Source organism: Lissotriton vulgaris, chromosome 3_1 (assembly GCF_964263255.1).
Source record: "Lissotriton vulgaris chromosome 3_1, aLisVul1.2, whole genome shotgun sequence".
NCBI lineage: Eukaryota > Metazoa > Chordata > Amphibia > Caudata > Salamandridae > Lissotriton > Lissotriton vulgaris.
In genome coordinates, this window is record NC_141689.1 from 854,543,973 (window position 1) to 854,561,595 (window position 17,623).

At 44.7% G+C, this 17,623-nt stretch overlaps 2 pseudogenes; both read left to right on the forward strand.

Annotated features, from left to right (window-relative positions):
* The first annotated feature begins 9,622 nt into the window (after positions 1 to 9,622).
* LOC147727116 (suppressor APC domain-containing protein 2 pseudogene) lies at positions 9,623 to 10,840 on the forward strand (annotated as a pseudogene).
* A 43-nt stretch (positions 10,841 to 10,883) lies between these two features.
* On the forward strand, positions 10,884 to 11,798 carry LOC147727117 (suppressor APC domain-containing protein 2 pseudogene; annotated as a pseudogene).
* Positions 11,799 to 17,623: the final 5,825 nt, after the last annotated feature.

The following is a 17,623-nucleotide window of genomic DNA, read 5'->3' on the forward strand; positions in this document are numbered from 1 at the left end:
TTCTGCCACTCGTGTACTGTGGTCAAAAGGGCGTCCGGATGCCTAGCAATTTCTGTTTGAATTCTATTCATCACCAATTCTAAGGAGGTCACTGCTTCCCTGTACATCTTGTTCTTATGTACAGCTTTATTTGTTATGTAGCCCCTTAGGAATGCTTTAAGTGCGTCCCATATATCACCTGAAGAGGCAGAACCCAAATTCGCTTCCATAAAAAACTGCACCTCCACACTGAGAGCATCAATGATATTTGGCGAGGAGAGCAATGAACCAATTTCTTGATCGACTCTTGGGAAACCCATCCAAATCTAAAAGAATTGCTGCATGGTCTGATAAATGAAATGGTAAATGGGAAGCCGATTTAACCAGGTTAACTAATGATTGGCTAATCAAAATAAAATCAATTTGAAACTGGTGGTGATATCTGTAGTTTCGAAATGTGACTCCTCTTTGCAGCCCATGCAGTGATCTCCAGATGTCGTTATACCCTAGCTGCTTCATGCTATCTAGCAGGTAAGACCTAGTTTTAGATAAGATTTTAGCTCTGTTAGAGGGTGATTTATCTACTAGGGGATCCAGAACTATATTGAAATCGCCTGCTGGGATAACCAGCTCGGGGAATAGATACAGGTGTGAAAAGAGAGTCTTCAAAACCGACGGGTCGTCGTGATTAGGACCATAGTATCCCACTATAGTAATTGGAGACCCCGATATTATAACTGATGCTATTACCCACCGTCCACCAGAGTCTACCAGCTTAGAGACCAATCTCGCCTTTATAGATTTTTTAAAAATGATAGCCACTCCTCTAGTGTGTATCGATTGCGATGTCGTTATACAAATATCGATCCACCTGTTCTTTTTAACTAGGGAAAGCATTTCAGACTCGGTCAGGTGAGTCTCCTGGAGTACTATAATCTGTGCATTTGAGTCACGGAGGTATTGCATAATGTTATTTTTCCTTGGACTAGTTCGCAAACCATTAGTGTTCCAGGAGAGAATTGCCAATTTACTCATTATACTGATATTCCCACATCCCTACTTTATCAGTACCACCAAATTTATGAAAGCTGATCTGCAATAGACCCCTAACCAGAAGAGAACATCGGACAGCCACATGTCCCTTTGACAACAACAACAAACATAAAACAAAATTAGAGCGGAAATTAGGACTTTTAAAAAAAAAATCCCATTCACCTTAGGAAGAATAGTCACTTTAACTAAGTTGGATCTGCCCAGTAAAGATAACGGAAGTGAAGACCATGATTTCTTTAGCCTACGACACTCTTTGGCGATAAGCGAGAAATTTGATGGAACTATCTCGTTTATATCCTTATATATATTTAGGCCCAAGTAGCGTAGGACTGGACTTAGCTGTACCCCTGCCACAGGCACAGGGTCATTCCAGACCATTATGTCTGTCTTGGCAGCATTGACTTCATAGCCAGACACGGATCCAAACTCCTCAGCCAACTCAATTACAGCCAGAAATGCCGAGCGAAGTTCCGACGAAAAAATGAGAACATCGTCCGCATACAAGGCTACCTTCCTCTCCCATCCTTCAAAAATAAAGGGCTTGATATTACAATTGTCCCGAATCCGTTGAGCAAAAGGCTCTATATACAGATCGAACAGAAGGGGGGAGAGGGGGCAGCCTTGACAGGTACCCCGAGTGATGTTAAATGGGTCTGATAATTCCCCGTTGACAAGTATAGAGGCTGACGGATTCCTATACAGGAGTCTGACTGCGCGCCTGAATTTTTCACAGATGTTAAATTTACCCAAGACCTCCGATAGGTAAACCCAATTAACCCTATCGAAGGCCTTGGTGGCATCCAAAATAAGAACTGCCAGGGGAAGTGACGCCACTGTCGCCATGTCGATGGCACCTATGAGATCATAGGTGAACTCGTATAGCTGACGCCCCCTTACAAAACCTTTTTGATCTGTATGCAAAATGTTTGTTGCAACTGCCCCCAACCTATTTGCCAACATAGATGTGAAGATTTTATAGTCTGTATTTAAGATAGAAATTGGTCTATAAGACCCACAATTAGTTGCTGATTTTCCTGGTTTTAATATCAGTGTTATCGAGGCACTATCCCATGAAGTAGGAGGGGGCATCCCTTCCTGGAGGATCTTATTAAACAACTCAGTTAAGAAAGGGAGGATCGTTGGAATCAAGGCTTTATACATTTCAGACGGCAGACCATTTGGGCCTGATGCCCTACCTTTTTTACTACTAGCAACTGCCAGCCTAACTTCCTCCTGGGAGATAGGATCTTCCAGTGCAGTGTTTTGTTCTGATGACAGTGCAGTAAGAGAGACCCCCGCCAGCCAATCTTCAACCTGCTTGGTTTCAACGTTTTTATCTTCGCAGTATATTTCACTAAAGAAATCTCGAAGCGCTCCCCTAATGTCAACGTCGGTGGAGAATGTTACACCACCGGACATAATTGGGTTAATGTTATTTCGAACCTGCTCAGTCTTCGTCTTCCAGGCCAACAGCTTACCGGCCCCCTCGCCATACTCAAAATGTGCCAACTTACTGGCTTCCCATCTCTCTAAGACCCTAACATGTAGAACTGAGCTTAGCTCTCCTTTTAAGGTGGTCACTTTATTCTGCCACTCGTGTACTGTGGTCGAAAGGGCGTCCGGATGCCTAGCAATTTCTGTTTGAATTCTAGTCATCACCAATTCTAAGGAGGGCACTGCTTCCCTGTACATCTTGTTCTTATGTACAGCTTTATTAGTTATGTAGCCCCTTAAGAATGCTTTAAGTGCGTCCCATATATCACCTGAAGAGGCAGAACCCAAATTCGCTTCCATAAAGAACTGCACCTCCACACTGAGAGCATCAATGATATTTGGCGAGGAGAGCAATGAACGATCAAAGGACCAATTTCTTGATCGACTCTTGGGAAACCCTTTCAAATCTAAAAGAATTGCTGCATGGTCTGATAAATGAAATGGTAAATGGGAAGCCGATTTAACCAGGTTAACTAATGATTGGCTAATCAAAATAAAATCAATTCGAGACTGGTGGTGATATCTGTAGTTTCGAAATGTGACTCCTCTTTGCAGCCCATGCAGTGATCTCCAGATGTTGTTATACCCTAGCTGCTTCATGCTATCTAGCAGGTAAGACCTAGTTTTAGATAAGATTTTAGCTCTGTTAGAGGGTGATTTATCTACTAGGGGATCCAGAACTATATTGAAATCGCCTGCTAGGATAACCAGCTCGGGGAATAGATACAGGTGTGAAAAGAGAGTCTTCAAAACCGACGGGTCATCGTGATTAGGACCATAGTATCCCACTATAGTAATTGGAGACCCCGATATTATAACTGATGCTATTACCCACCGACCACCAGAGTCTACCAGCTTAGAGACCAATCTCGCCTTTATAGAGTTTTTAAAAATGATAGCCACTCCTCTAGTGTGTATCGATTGCGATGTCGTTATATAAATATCGATCCACCTGTTCTTTTTAACTAGGGAAAGCATTTCAGACTCGGCCAGGTGAGTCTCCTGGAGTACTATAATCTGTGCATTTGAGTCACGGAGGTATTGCATAATGTTATTTTTCCTTGGACTAGTTCGCAAACCATTAGTGTTCCAGGAGAGAATTGCCAATTTACTCATTATACTGATATTCCCACATCCCTACTTTATCAGTACCACCAAATTTATGAAAGCTGATCTGCAATAGACCCCTAACCAGAAGAGAACTTCGGACAGCCACATGTCCCTTTGACAACAACAACAAACATAAAGCAAAACTAGAGCGGAAATTAGGACTTTTTAAAAAGAAATCCCCTTCACCCCCCCCCCCCACCCCCCTGTGCCCCTGCCTAACCCCCACCCTCCCTGGGAAACCCTTTCTCAATCTATCTGGAAAAACCAGTGGATAGCACTCCATCATGGACTCCCGCCTTTACTACGACCGGGGGGAAAAAAAAAAGAGAAAAGAGAGATATCAAAAGAGAGAGAGAAGAGAAATAAACCTATCCTATACACCCTGTAATATCTCTACGAAGACCATGTTATATATTATGTATTATGTGTTATATGTGTCATGTGTTATATATTTCACCAATATTGTTTTAAAATAATTACACCCCTTTTTTCCACCCTCTCCCTCCCCCCTTATACATATATATTTCCCTTTATCTCTTTCCTTATATTTTTTAATTTTCCAAACATTGTTAGATAGCCCTTCATCAATTACACTATTGAGATCCAAAATATCTCTATAATACGACGGTACCACTCAAGGAGGCTTAGCCTAGCTGGACGCTCCTTTTTCTTTGCCAATGGTCTGCAGTAACTCGTCCGCTGCCTGCACTGATCTGATATTATGCATACTAGTATTATAGATAACTCTCAATGCTGCCGGAAAAACTAATTGACCCACTGCACCGTAGCTTCTAAAAGCCTCAAGCCTACTCCCGAACTCCCATTGCTTATCAAGCGTAGTCCTGGACAGATCAGATCGAATTTGAAAATTGAATCCCTTCGCACTCACAGATTTCTGTTTTAAGGCCAGGTTTAAAATGGTTTCCTTAAGAGAGTAAGTCTGAAAATTAACCAAGACTTTTCTGGGATTAGATCTTTGGGGATTCCTTCTAAAAGGCTCTCTATGAATGCGTTGGATGTCCAAGGCAACTCTTCCTCTGACTGGTCTAATCGCAACGCTTCTTTCAACAGTGAGATGACGAACTGCTTAATGTCCAAACCTTCTTTATCCTCAGGGATATTCAAGATACGAAGGTTATTCCTTTGGGCATTATTCTCCAGCGTCTCCATCCTTTCTGCTAAGATTTGATCAGCTTTCCTGAGCGTGGTGATGTAAGGACAGACCTGTTACCACATCAAACATTTAAAAAAAAAACAATAACAAATTATTTCGGGGAAATTGACAACAATTGCACTAAATTTATTGACCTATCTGATGTGGTCTAATAAGATATTGCTGGATTCGCGGACCGTCTACTTGGAAAGTTATGTTACTCACTAAACCAACTACAAAAAGGTTCTACTAGGACTGGCAGGCAGCACTCCGCAGCACGAGAAGTGACAGACACAGTCTGTCATGATCACCACCACTATCTCTTCTTAGTGGCAGGAGTACAAAGGAAGGACTGGACTTGAGTCTCTAATGTCTAGCATTACGCAGTTCTGTAAAGTACACTGATACATAATCATCACCCAGGCCAAATGAACGCAAAATTGAAAACAAGTAAGCATAGTAGCACTGCCAGTGAGCAAGCCAGCACCTGCAATCACAGAAGCTTTTGAAACATAATTTACCTGCAATGTAATCGGCAGCATTCTTGCTCTTCGGAAAAAACAAACATTTGCAATATGATAACATAGAGCAGGATAAAACAGAGTAGTGATTAAATAGCTACTACTAATCATCAAGCCCAGGGATCTCGACGCCTAGCAGGTTGAGCAGGTTGTGTTCCCGGTCCAGGACGTCGGACCACCGGTGCGTCGCCTGGCTGTAGGTGCGCCGGACCCCCGACTGACGATACATGGCCCGGCACACCATCCCCCATAGCTGCCGACCCTCCCGGAGCCTGTACCCGGCACCGAGCCTGCCGCCTGCCGCGACGGTTTTGGGGAGGTGGCACTGAACGAAGAAAATCAGTGCGGCCACCTCCACCGAGCTGAAAATCTCCCGGGCTACAACTGCTTCCCCCCTTAAGCGTCCGCATGGGAGCCGGGTACTGGGTACAGGACCCTTTCCCTTACTCTTCCCGGCTCCCTTTACCATGGTCCTGGACAGCTGCAAAAAAAAAAATAGGAAAGAAAAGGGAAAAAGTAAAGAAAAGAAAAGAGTTAAAAAAGTGGCTTTAAAAGTAACCAAAAGTAGAAAAAACACAAAATATAGATGCAGAAAAAGAGAGGGATAGATAATGAGTAAAAAAGATAAAAAAAAAGTTAAAAGAAACAAAGGATTGCAAAGATTAGCAGAGGATTGGAAAAGCATGCCCAGAACCATAGCAATGAATGAAAAACAAGATGGCCGCGCCCATTGAGGACCGCGTGGGTAAGTTTGTGTGATATTTTCCCCGCGAGCACGCAAAAACGCCCGCAAACAAGTAATCGCGCCACGCGCACAACTCAAGCATGAACTAGCGACCGGAAATGGGAATTCGCAACGCGAACAAGATGGTCATGCCCATGTACGACCGCATGGGTAACTTCGCGGTCGATGCGCTGCAAGCGGCCCACGAACACACAAAAAGCCCCTTGAACACGCAAAAAAAAATCTGCTAATTTGTGGATTTTGCGGATCGTGGATCGCGCATTCGCAAATATCGCCCATACTTAGTTAATATGCCTGCCGCAAAAAACATGTACAATGCAGATCACAAAATGCACATAATGTAATTATTTCAGTGGGTTACTGCTTTTGGCAGTGAGATCCTTTTGTTTGCAGTTTATAAGCCAAAATCCTAACATAGAACAGTGAGCTATTAACTATCATCTTAGCATGCAAACTGAAAGGTATACATTAGAGCATATAGGGCCATATGTATGTAGCTATTTCCGATTCGCAAAGTCCGAAATTCGCCGAATTTCGGCCTTTGCGAATCGGAAACAGCCATTTTTGCACATTTGCAATGTATGAAAAAGTAGCAAAATAAGGAATTGCAAAATTTTGCGATTCCTTATTTTGCCATAGCATTTAAGGAATCGCAATTTTGCGATTCCTTAATTGCTATGTAAGGTGCTTTTTTCTCTTGCGAATTTGGTTTAAGGAATCGCAATTTACCACCAACTGAAAGTTGGTGGTAAATTGCGATTCCTTTTCATTAAGAACAAATTGGCATTTTTCATTGTGGCATGTGACGCACATGCATGCCCTTAGGGCATGTATGTGCGCCATATGCGCACACATGCCATTTTCATGGGTGCAGCAGGGTGTTCTTGAGACACCCCCGGCACCCTTGAAAATTCGCACAATTTGCGATTAGCAAATTGCGATTAGCAAATTTCCCCTTCATTCCTATTGGCCTCCTGGCCCATAGAAATGAATGGGAAGTATTCCTTTTTTGCGAATTCGCAATTTGCGAATTCGCAAATAAGGAATAGTAAGGAATCGCTAAAATTCCTAGATTACCTACATACATACCGTTTTGCGAATTCTTAATAGCGATTCCTTAAGATTCGCTATTTAAAATTCGCAAAACGGAAGTATGATACATATGGCCCTATGTTTTTTCCCCAGTCTTTGTTTATCCCAATGTTGCAAATAGGGTTCATTTGGATTTAAATCAATTCTGGTTATTGAACAGAACCTCCAACCATGGTATTACGCTCTAAATTCAGAGATTGTGTTTCTCCAGACCAATCACTATTAAACTATACGCCTGCTAGTTTGATTGTCATGTGACTCCTACACCATGTAGTTCTTTGTCTTATGTAACATTTCCTATACAGTGATATACACACATATGGTTTATTGTCTCTGTGTAATGTGTGTGATATAAAGTGCTCTGTCACCCTAAACTGGTATCAGTGGCGCTGTAAAGCAAATTAAATGCATCTTAGCTAGAATGTGCTTATGGAGACTTGAGGGGCACTGTTAAAGGGTGGTAGTGAGGGAATCTGTGGCAGACGGAGTCATTGGGGCACTAACAAACATTGTCGCACAGGGCTCTACCAGCACTAAAGCCAGGCACTACCACTTCCTACAGTTCTAACACCAAATCAAAAACGTTGATTTGAAAACCCCTTGAATCTGTAGCATACTTTCAAGTAAATGTATGATTTAGTAGTAGTCTTGGTTGTTCTAAGGCTTTTTTTTATTTATGTACAATCTTTATTTGTTTGCAATGGTGTCTTGTAATTTTGTATTATATGTGTTGTCTTTTTGCACTTAACATAATTCTGGTGAGTAAAGAGCCCACATACAAAAATGGTTGTCCTATGAGTCTTAGGATGTGTGTGTGGGATACTGGTGAAAGGATGTATGCTAAAAAAATTATTAAGTATTAATGTCATCCGAAGGTGTCACAATAGTAGCACAGAAAGATAACAGCCTTTTGAAATGTGTGATTATCTCCATGCTGTGAAGGGTTTTCTTTTATTTAATTTTATATTTTGAATGATTCCGCCCCTCATTACCTCAACAGGATCTCTCCCCTTTATGAGACAGAACTGGAATTTGTATCACGCACTTATCTGGAAATAATCAGATAACATGGAGTAATAAATATCAATTTTTGTGATAACTGCACCTAACCTTTCCATCCCATGTGACAAATGTAATCCGTTTTATACACTTTTAGAATATATGGACTTATTTAATCAATAGTCCTGCGATGTCAGTTTCTTCAATGTCACTTCTTGTGATGTTAAGTATAAATTAGAGGGGCCTCACATCTTCCCTTTCGCCCGGGGCCCCGAAGTTAGGACCAACCCTGTGCACACACACTTCTGTAGCATGAAAATGAAATACATTCGCAGCCAAGCTGAGGTGTGTTGCAAGGGGAGCTTTATAATTCTGGCCTTGGGTGCTCTGCAGGGGATGATTCACCTCCCATTTAATCCTGTTGTGCTGACTGAATTAAGTCAGGCAGCACAGTAGGAGACTCTTTCAAACACCTTGTCTCTGGTGCCATGTGAGGGCCTGTGTGAACGTGAAACATCACAGCACAGTAGTGTATATATATGTATTCACCTGACCCTCTCTTAAAACCAGGGCATTTATTTGTTGTTGTAAAAAGTGTTGGGGCGCTGGGACAGACAGGGAACAAGCATTTACAATGCAATGGTTTCGCCTTTGGAAAAGTTAGAGCTATTGGCATTGCTCATGACATTTCTTTTTTTTTTACTTATAAATAAATGGCATTGTTATTTACATTACCAACAGCTCTCACAGACCATACAGCTCTCACAGTCCACACAGCTCTCACAGCCCACACAGCTCTCACAGCCTACACAGCTCTCACAGCCCACACAGCTCTCACAGCTCTCACAGCTCTCACAGCTCTCACAGCCCACACAGTCCACACAGCTCTCACAGCTCTCACAGCCCACACAGCCCACACAGCCCACACAGCTCACACAGCTCTCACAGCCCACACAGCTCTCACAGCCCACACAGCTCTCACAGCCCACACAGCTCTCACAGCCCACACAGCTCTCACACCCACACAGCTCCAGCCGGCGCGACGCCGAGGGGCCATGGTGCCTCGGCGCTTCTTCTTAAACCCGAGCTTCCTGAAGCCGACTTCTGGATTTACCATAGAACAGGTGTTTTAAGCAGCATTAAACCCGGGCATGGCTTCTGTTTAAAAAGCTTTAGCTCCAAACTTGAGAAAAACGCATAATCAAAGATCTTAAACACTGGTGTGTTTGGCCTGCGTTTCGTTTATTTTGTTCTTGTTTACATAAAGTTTACAGTGCGCTGCTCAATCACTACGAACGAACAAACAGCAGTTGGATTTCAATGTGAACAAGAATGTGCCCCGGTGCGAATAAAGTTGCCCCGGGGTGCAGCTTGTGCATCTTCCTTGGAGTTTCCTGCAGCGGCGCCTCCTCTCCCTCGCCTGCTCCAGGGTCGGGACTCGGGTCGGAAGGGGGCGAGCCCCCTGCCCGGGGCTCCATGGCCGCCGCTCTAAGCACGGACCCCCGCTGGCCGGTGCCCCTGCTGCCGCCGGAGGGCACGGACGGGCTGCCCCGCGCCTTCTTGCCGAGCCTGCGGACGCTCTTTGATATCCTGGACGACGGGTGGCGGGGAGCGGTGCACATCGCGGAGATCGAGTCCCGCTGGCAGGGGGCGGACGCGCTGGAGCTGCCCCGCGGGGTGCTGGAGTGCCTGCACCCCCCAGCGGCCTGCTCACCTTCGAGCGCTTCGTGCACGGGCTTCGAAGCTCACTCTCCAGGGCAGAGCTGGGGCAAGTCCGTGCTTCCAACGCTGGGGGCGGCGATGAGAATAGAGGGAGGCCGGTCCTGCTGCGGGTCAAACAGGGCAAGGAGAAGCACTGGGGGGTCATCCAGCAGCTGTCCGAGGAGCCCAAGGGGGGCGTGAAGAAGCCCCCTCCGCTGGGGGTGCGCTACATGAACGGAGGCTCAGACGTCCTGCACCGGGTGGTAGACAAGCCTCCTAGCCCGCAGGAGGTGGGGCCCCTGCAGCATCGAACCCTCCCGGACCGAAAGGGCCCACAGTGGAACCAGAACGGAGCCACAGGTGTGGATGCTAATGCCATGGTGCAGTCTCAGAGTGATAGCACAGGTGCCGGAATAAGGGCATCTCAGCGGCATCCAAGGGATCGTGCAGATCACCGACGCCACACAATCACCAACGGGGTCGATTATGGCATGCTGAAGCGCATGAAGGAGCTGGAGCAAGAAAAGGACTTTTTGATCCAATGACTCGAGGCACTGGAACGCGCCCGGGAGTGGTACCACCAACAGATCCAGCTTGTGCAGGACCGCCAAAAACAGCTGGGGAAAACCAAACCTGCACAGGATTCTTTAGATGAAAATCAGAGTTATCTGAACAATCTCCTCCTTCCCAAGTTACAGGAAGTGAATCGCTGCCTGATGGAATCTGGTTTCCACTACTGGCAAGCACCAAAGTGGGTCATCCTCTGCTATCAATGGAACTGCAGTCGCATCGCCAACTTTCACCACCGTAGGACAACAACAGCCCATCAACATGCTGAAGGAACAAAACCGACTCTTGACAAAGGAGGTGACGGACAAGAGTGACCGCATCACGCAGCTGGAGCAAGAGAAGTACGCGCTGATCAAGCAGCTGTTCGAGGCGCGTGCCCGGAGCGCCCAGGATTCCAGTCAGCTGGACTCCACCTTCATCTGATGGAGCCGGGCCCGCGTCGCCCGGCGGCGATGACAATAGAGGGAGGCCGGTCCTGCTGCGGGTCAAACAGGGCAAGGAGAAGCACTGGGGGGGTCATCCAGCAGCTGTCCGAGGAGCCCAAGGGGGGCGTGAAGAAGCCCCCTCCGCTGGGGGTGCGCTACATGAACGGAGGCTCAGACGTCCTGCACTGCGTGGTAGACAAGCCTCCTAGCCCGCAGGAGGTGGGGCCCCTGCAGCATCGACCCCTCCCGGACCAAAAGGGCCCGCAGTGGAACCAGAACGGAGCCACAGGTGTGGATGCTAATGCCATGGTGCGGTCTCAGAGTGATAGCACAGGTGCCGGGATAAGGGCATCTCAGCGGCATCCAAGGGATCGTGCAGATCACCGACGCCACACAATCACCAACGGGGTCGATTATGGCATGCTGAAGCGCATGAAGGAGCTGGAGCAAGAAAAGGACTTTTTGATCCAAGGACTCGAGGCACTGGAACGCGCCCGGGAGTGGTACCACCAACAGATCCAGCTTGTGCAGGACCGCCAACAACAGCTGGGGAAAACCAAACCTGCACAGGATTCTTTAGACGAAAATCAGAGTTATCTGAACAATCTCCTCCTTCCCAAGTTACAGGAAGTGAATCGCTGCCTGAGGGATCTGGTTTCCACTACTGGGAAGCACCAAAGTGGGTCATCCTCTGCTATCAATGGAACTGCAATCGCATCGCCAACTTTCACCACCGTAGGACAGCAACAGTCCATCAACATGCTGAAGGAACAAAACCGACTCTTGACAAAGGAGGTGACGGACAAGAGTGACCGCATCACGCAGCTGGAGCAAGAGAAGTCCGCGCTGATCAAGCAGCTGTTCGAGGCGCGTGCCCGGAGCGCCCAGGATTCCAGTCAGCTGGACTCCACCTTCATCTGATGGAGCCGGGCCCGCGTCGCCCCGCTGTGGATCGTGGGGCGGCGGGGCTGAGTTTTTCATAAAGCCTTGAGTCTGCTTCACACAGACTCATCCATGGAAGTGACTTGACTTCTTTCTGTTGGACCTGCCGCGGCCTCGCGCTCTGAGCTGTGGAGAGGCGCGCGCCAATATTTCGCGAGCTCCAGGCCTTACAAGGAGGACTCCGAGGGGCTCGTTTAATGTAAATGAGTGATTTCCACAAATGTGGGTCCAAAAAGGCCATTTCTATCCATTGTGGGATACGCACACTCCAGAAGTGTCTGGTAAAACATGTTTCTTTTCCCAGGAGGCACTGGTTAGTGGAAAGCACACTCCAGTTTTTGCTGCCTGCACTGCGGTACACTCCAGTCGAAAAATTATGCTTATTTTTATATGTGGCTTTACAGGGTTAGGGGGCTAACTTTCCCCTTTAGTTTACGCCGACTTGTTTTTACACGAAGGTTTGCAAAATAAAAAAATAAATAAAAAACGAACAAGAATGTGCCCCGGGCTCACGGAGAGCGGGAGGGGGGACGGGCACACGGAGGGGGGGAGGGGGGACGGCGGGAGGGGGGACACGGAGGAAGGCAGGACCACACGGAGAGCGGGAGGGGGGAGAGCGGGAGGGGGGAGAGCGGGAGGGGGGACGGCGGGAGGAGGGACACGGAGGAAGGCAGGACAGCAGCAAGCACGGCCCGGCCGGACCAGATTCGGGGGCGTTCCCGGCTTTTGGCTGACGTTGCATGACGTAGCCAAAAGCCAAAAATTCTCGGGAACGCCCCCGAATCTGGTCCGGCCATGACGGACGCCTCTCTGTTCCAATGGCTAGCCTCCATTTATGGAGCTAGCCAATGAAACAGAGGGCGTATTCCAAGAGTCCCTTACTGAAGACTAGAGATTTCTCTGGGGGCGGAGCTTACGCTCCGTTCCCCAGTCGAAACCTAAAAACCGGGACTATCTGGGCAAATCCAGGACTTCTGGTCACCCTAACATTGGTGCTTGCCCACAAACGCATATACTCTTGTTCTGACAAACACATTCAGAGATACACCCAATTCACAAAGGTACACCGACTCACACACACAAAGCTAAGCAACTACATAAATATACATGTATACATTAATTAACACACACAAGACCCACACACAGACACTGATGTACTGAGACGCACAGACATCCATGCACATGCTCAAGCATTGAGAACAATAGTGTTAATGCTCCCTTGAATGTGGAAAAATTTTAAGTACGATTTTTACAAGAATTTCCGTTCTTCACAACCTTTACTGCATAGCTAATCCTTGCCAGTAGAAGTATGGCATCACACGCACGTCAAAAGTCATTGGACGTACAGAGTGAATCCTTTTATGAAGGCGCTTCACTGGGGTTGGGCCATAAACACATTGTGCCAATATATTTCAATTGTTCTGTGTTTATGGTTATATAGAGTACTAACGCACAATGATATTTTAATGACCGAATCAAAAGAAACAAATTTCTCCAGTTTGCCACATTCACAAAAATATGTGGATTTCAAAATTTTAAGCTACCTGCGCAAGCTTGGAAAGTCAGTTTGTACTCTACTTATTATGCAGCATGCAAGTACACTATAATTCGTTTAATGCACGTGGCCTGGTTAACCAAAAAACCCCCACAACTTTCGTGGTAGAAATTAATTTAATTACAGTTGTACGTTAAATACATTTTTCTAATATCAATAATTTCTATATTTTTTAGTTGATATGTTAACAAACAGGTAGACTTTTCTGTATTTTTCCGCTGTCTATTCAATGTACCATTCATAAGCAGAGGAACAAAGACAATGTGGTACACCGCATCCAGCCCAAATGTACTCTCAACTGGCCGGTTGGGATTTTTCTGGATCCTCGTTTCAAATCTAGAGCCTTGCGCTGGACCGAGGCAGAGCTGAGCACCTTTTTATGTGTTTGCAAAGTCTCACATGCATATATATTACAGGATTTCACAAGGCTTTGCATGTGTTACAGAAAGCTCACCTTGGAACAGAGGTGCTTCAGACATGTCCTGTATATAGGTCATGCAGCAACTTGGAAAACATTGTTGTTACTCGTAAGTACTTTAGATAAAGCAAGCACATATAAAACAGTGACGTCCCTTCCAGGCATGAGATTTTTAAAAATAAAAACGTTGGGCATCGCGAATTAAAACACCAGCGCTCCTAACCTGTGGCAGGACTGGTCACCCATTTTAAAATATAGAAAATGTAGTCTCCAAATAATACAGGAAAATGGCTGCTGAGTATGTTTGACAGTAGTTGGCTGGTGCTCTCAGGGAGGGCTAAACACTGGAAGAGGTGTTGACGTATGCATGCTCTTGACAAATGGGGAGAACGCAAAATAGAGCAACGATGGTGCCAGCAAATGAGAAGTCTATGGTTGGGCTGTAAGCTCATGAAGTAGATACAGCATTCCTCTTCGAGACCTAAAAATCGGAGAAATTAATATATTTAGTGTCAGACCTATGTCTGAGTGTCATCGTCTTACACTAAAACTAAAGCCTAAAAGAAGCATCCTTTCCTGCTGCAGTATGGCACATAGTAAAATAAATGTACCCTGTTTACTTGCTAGTGCTCAAAACACTACTGGAAGATGTTACCAAAATATCTTCGGGAAGAAATATTGGGTCCTTAACATTGTTTACAAAAATCTGAGTTAATAATCGGAAATATGCAATCAATTGGGATAATATTTATGTGCGATACTTAGGCCACAATATTTATGTCAGACTATATTTTTCTAACTGATATTCTGTATACCACCACAGGTTTATATGTTTCAAACAAGAAGTAATGTTTTATTTTTGTCCTTCTTGAATTATCAGATGAATGTATGGTTGGATGTCCTCTGCATACCTTTGAAATTGGATATTGTATTGAGAGATTCTATGGCAATGGTTCCAGTAATATGCAGCCCAACAACTGAACAAATCTAGTGGTAGCCTTCTTTAAAAATATCAGTAAGGGCTTAGGGCTAGTCTTAAAACAGATATGGCAATGCACAGAACCATCCATGCTCAATATTAAGGATAATGACTGCCAGATGCTCTATAAAGGTGAAACGTATTTGGAATTATCAGAAGCATTCAATAAGGCAGACCACAATATTTTACTTACCACCATATCAACTGGGCTTGGCAGTACAGTAAATATGGTTCTAATCAGAATGCTGCTTTCCAGACTCTTAAGATGGGAGACATTGTTTACCACGCATCCATTTCAACGGGGTAGTATTACATCGTGGTTTTCACTATGCAAGTCGTTACATAGGCTTGCAATGAGGTCTCTGTAAACTAAGGAATAGTGTAAATTACTGTTTCCAACACCTTCCCTACTGTGTGTAGACTGGAGATGGAATAGTAATTCACACTATTCCTAAATCCAGCGCCCCTCCGGCTCAAGTCGATGTAACGACTTGCGTTGTGAAATCCGCAATCTAACAGACCGCGTTGAAATGGCCCTCATTGTATCGTCATACATCCCTTAAGATCAATGCTCATTTGTCACATGGTTGTCTTGAAAGGATTGATTTTGGATCCTAGACTATTTAATCTGTATCTCAATTCTCCAAAATACTTCTGCCACAAATATACCAATGATTTATCTAAGAATTAACCAGACTACCTCTGCTAATCACAATAATTCTTGTTTCACCCAAGACAACTAACATTGAATCTGAATAAAACAGAACTCCTCATAATCTACTCCACCCCTAAAGGTGAGATGATAATTTCATGACAGAGGAACTTCAGAAAGTTGATCTGTGTACTGAAGTAATACATGGTGCCACAATGTTGGGTTTCATTATGGACAGTAAACTCAACCCACACTCTTACATTATAATCTTAGTGAAAAGCACACACAATCGGCTAAGACTACCTGAACCCATCCTACATTTGATCATTGAAGAAGATTTAAAATAAGGCATCCAGTTGCTGGTCGTCTCTTGCTTGGAATACAGGAGTTATATTTTGGCTGGACTGGACTCTGTGCTATTCTAACAGCCTCTTTAAAAGTAGCCCATTGTGACACTACAGACTGATGACAGACCTAGGAAATATTGCATTGTTAGTCTGCAGGCATCAATTTCAGAACTAAGACACTCAACGTCCACAACTTGAGTAACAAATTTAATAGCTAAAATTAACATAGCATTTCACTCTATACCGATCACTCTCTGTGTTTTCTTCAAATGTTTATAAGAGCATACTCATTAAAGTTGTGCAAGACATTATTTCCTCTCTTTCAAACTCTTGTGAAAGATCTACTACTAATGAAATATTAAAAATCTTCTAAAGCTCTAATTTGCATTCAAAGCATTATGGCTGACTCAGAAATATAGTTGTGCAAACCTTCCGTGTGGTGCTCTGATTTTCTTACCACTTAGGCGAAGTCATGCTCTCCTTCTTGAGATCCACTAAATCCCGTATAACTTAATTTATCTATACATCACTTTGCTCTAAATTGGCCATAAGTATATACTAATACACAGTCATTCATAAAGCATTGTTTTATTCCCTAATGTAAGTGTTATAATAGCACTGTACTCTTCTCTCATCAAAATGGTGTTTTCACTTTGTGCTCTAAAATCTAATTAGTACTGTTAATTGCCTCACAGAATGTAACTATCACATGTATTACTTCACTTTTGTATTTGTAAAGTACTCTGACATTCTGTCTGGAATACTTCCATTCTGCTGAAAAAAATGGAAAAATAATAGTATACATGGTACCCTCTTCGGAGGTGGTGCTGGCACATATGAAGTAATATTTTAGGACTCACTTACAAAAGGTTTTGTGGTGGACCACAAAAGCCTATAATTAGACTATCCAACCCAGCCCCTGATTTACAGAATCATGAACTAACGATTGTTCTCACTGTAAATCTCTCTTTTTGTGATAGAGAAATGTACTAGTAGAGAAGATTTCCATTTCATGTAAATTAATGTCAAGAGAGGCAATATGAGTGTTTACAGATGAGAGGCAGTTCATTTTGGAGCATTCACAAAGTGATCATTTTGTTGGTATTCCCAGGCGTTTCTAATGCTTTTTTTACATAAATGTTGAATAGCTAGTTTTAGTGTGTGTCTAAAAGGAAATACATTTGCACATTGTGTGTGAAAAATATGCAATTTGTTTGGTGTACCCCTAGAGTTTTGCCTTAACTGACTTTATTGGCTGTAGAACTGTACACTTTACTCATGCTAATCAGAGGTAAACTGCTTGTGCTCCCTCTTTCATCATGATTAAATTGACATTTTTAACTTACCTTTAGGTCCTTATTATATGGTTCTACGTGTACGCAGGACCTTCAAGTTAAATACCATCAGTGGGGTGTAGCAACCACTGTGGCACCCACTGGAGTGATATTACAAACATGACTTCAGACAGTGCAGTTTAGAAGCTGCAAATTTGACCTGTCAAAATAAATCCTTTTGAGAGGCCTAAACCTTTTGGGGCAGATTTATGATGCCCTTTCGCCGCAATTGTGTCACTTTATGTGATGCAACTGCGGCGCAAACAATGCGCCCTATTTACAACGTGACGCATCTAGGAGATGCGTCACGTTGTAAAGCCCTGCGCCATAAGGAGGCGTTCCTGCGCAGGGGGGGGGGGGGGGGGGGCTTCGGGCGCGTTCCTGCTCAGGAACGCCTCCTGAAAGTGGCTGAGTGAAATCTATGAGATTTCACTCAGTCACTTTCAGGCCAATGCTGCGTCAAAACCCTGCGCCTGCTTGAAGCAGGCGTAGGTCTTGCTGCAGCATTGTGTAGATGGGGCACCCCCGAGCCTTGCTGGAGCTGCGTCGCTCTT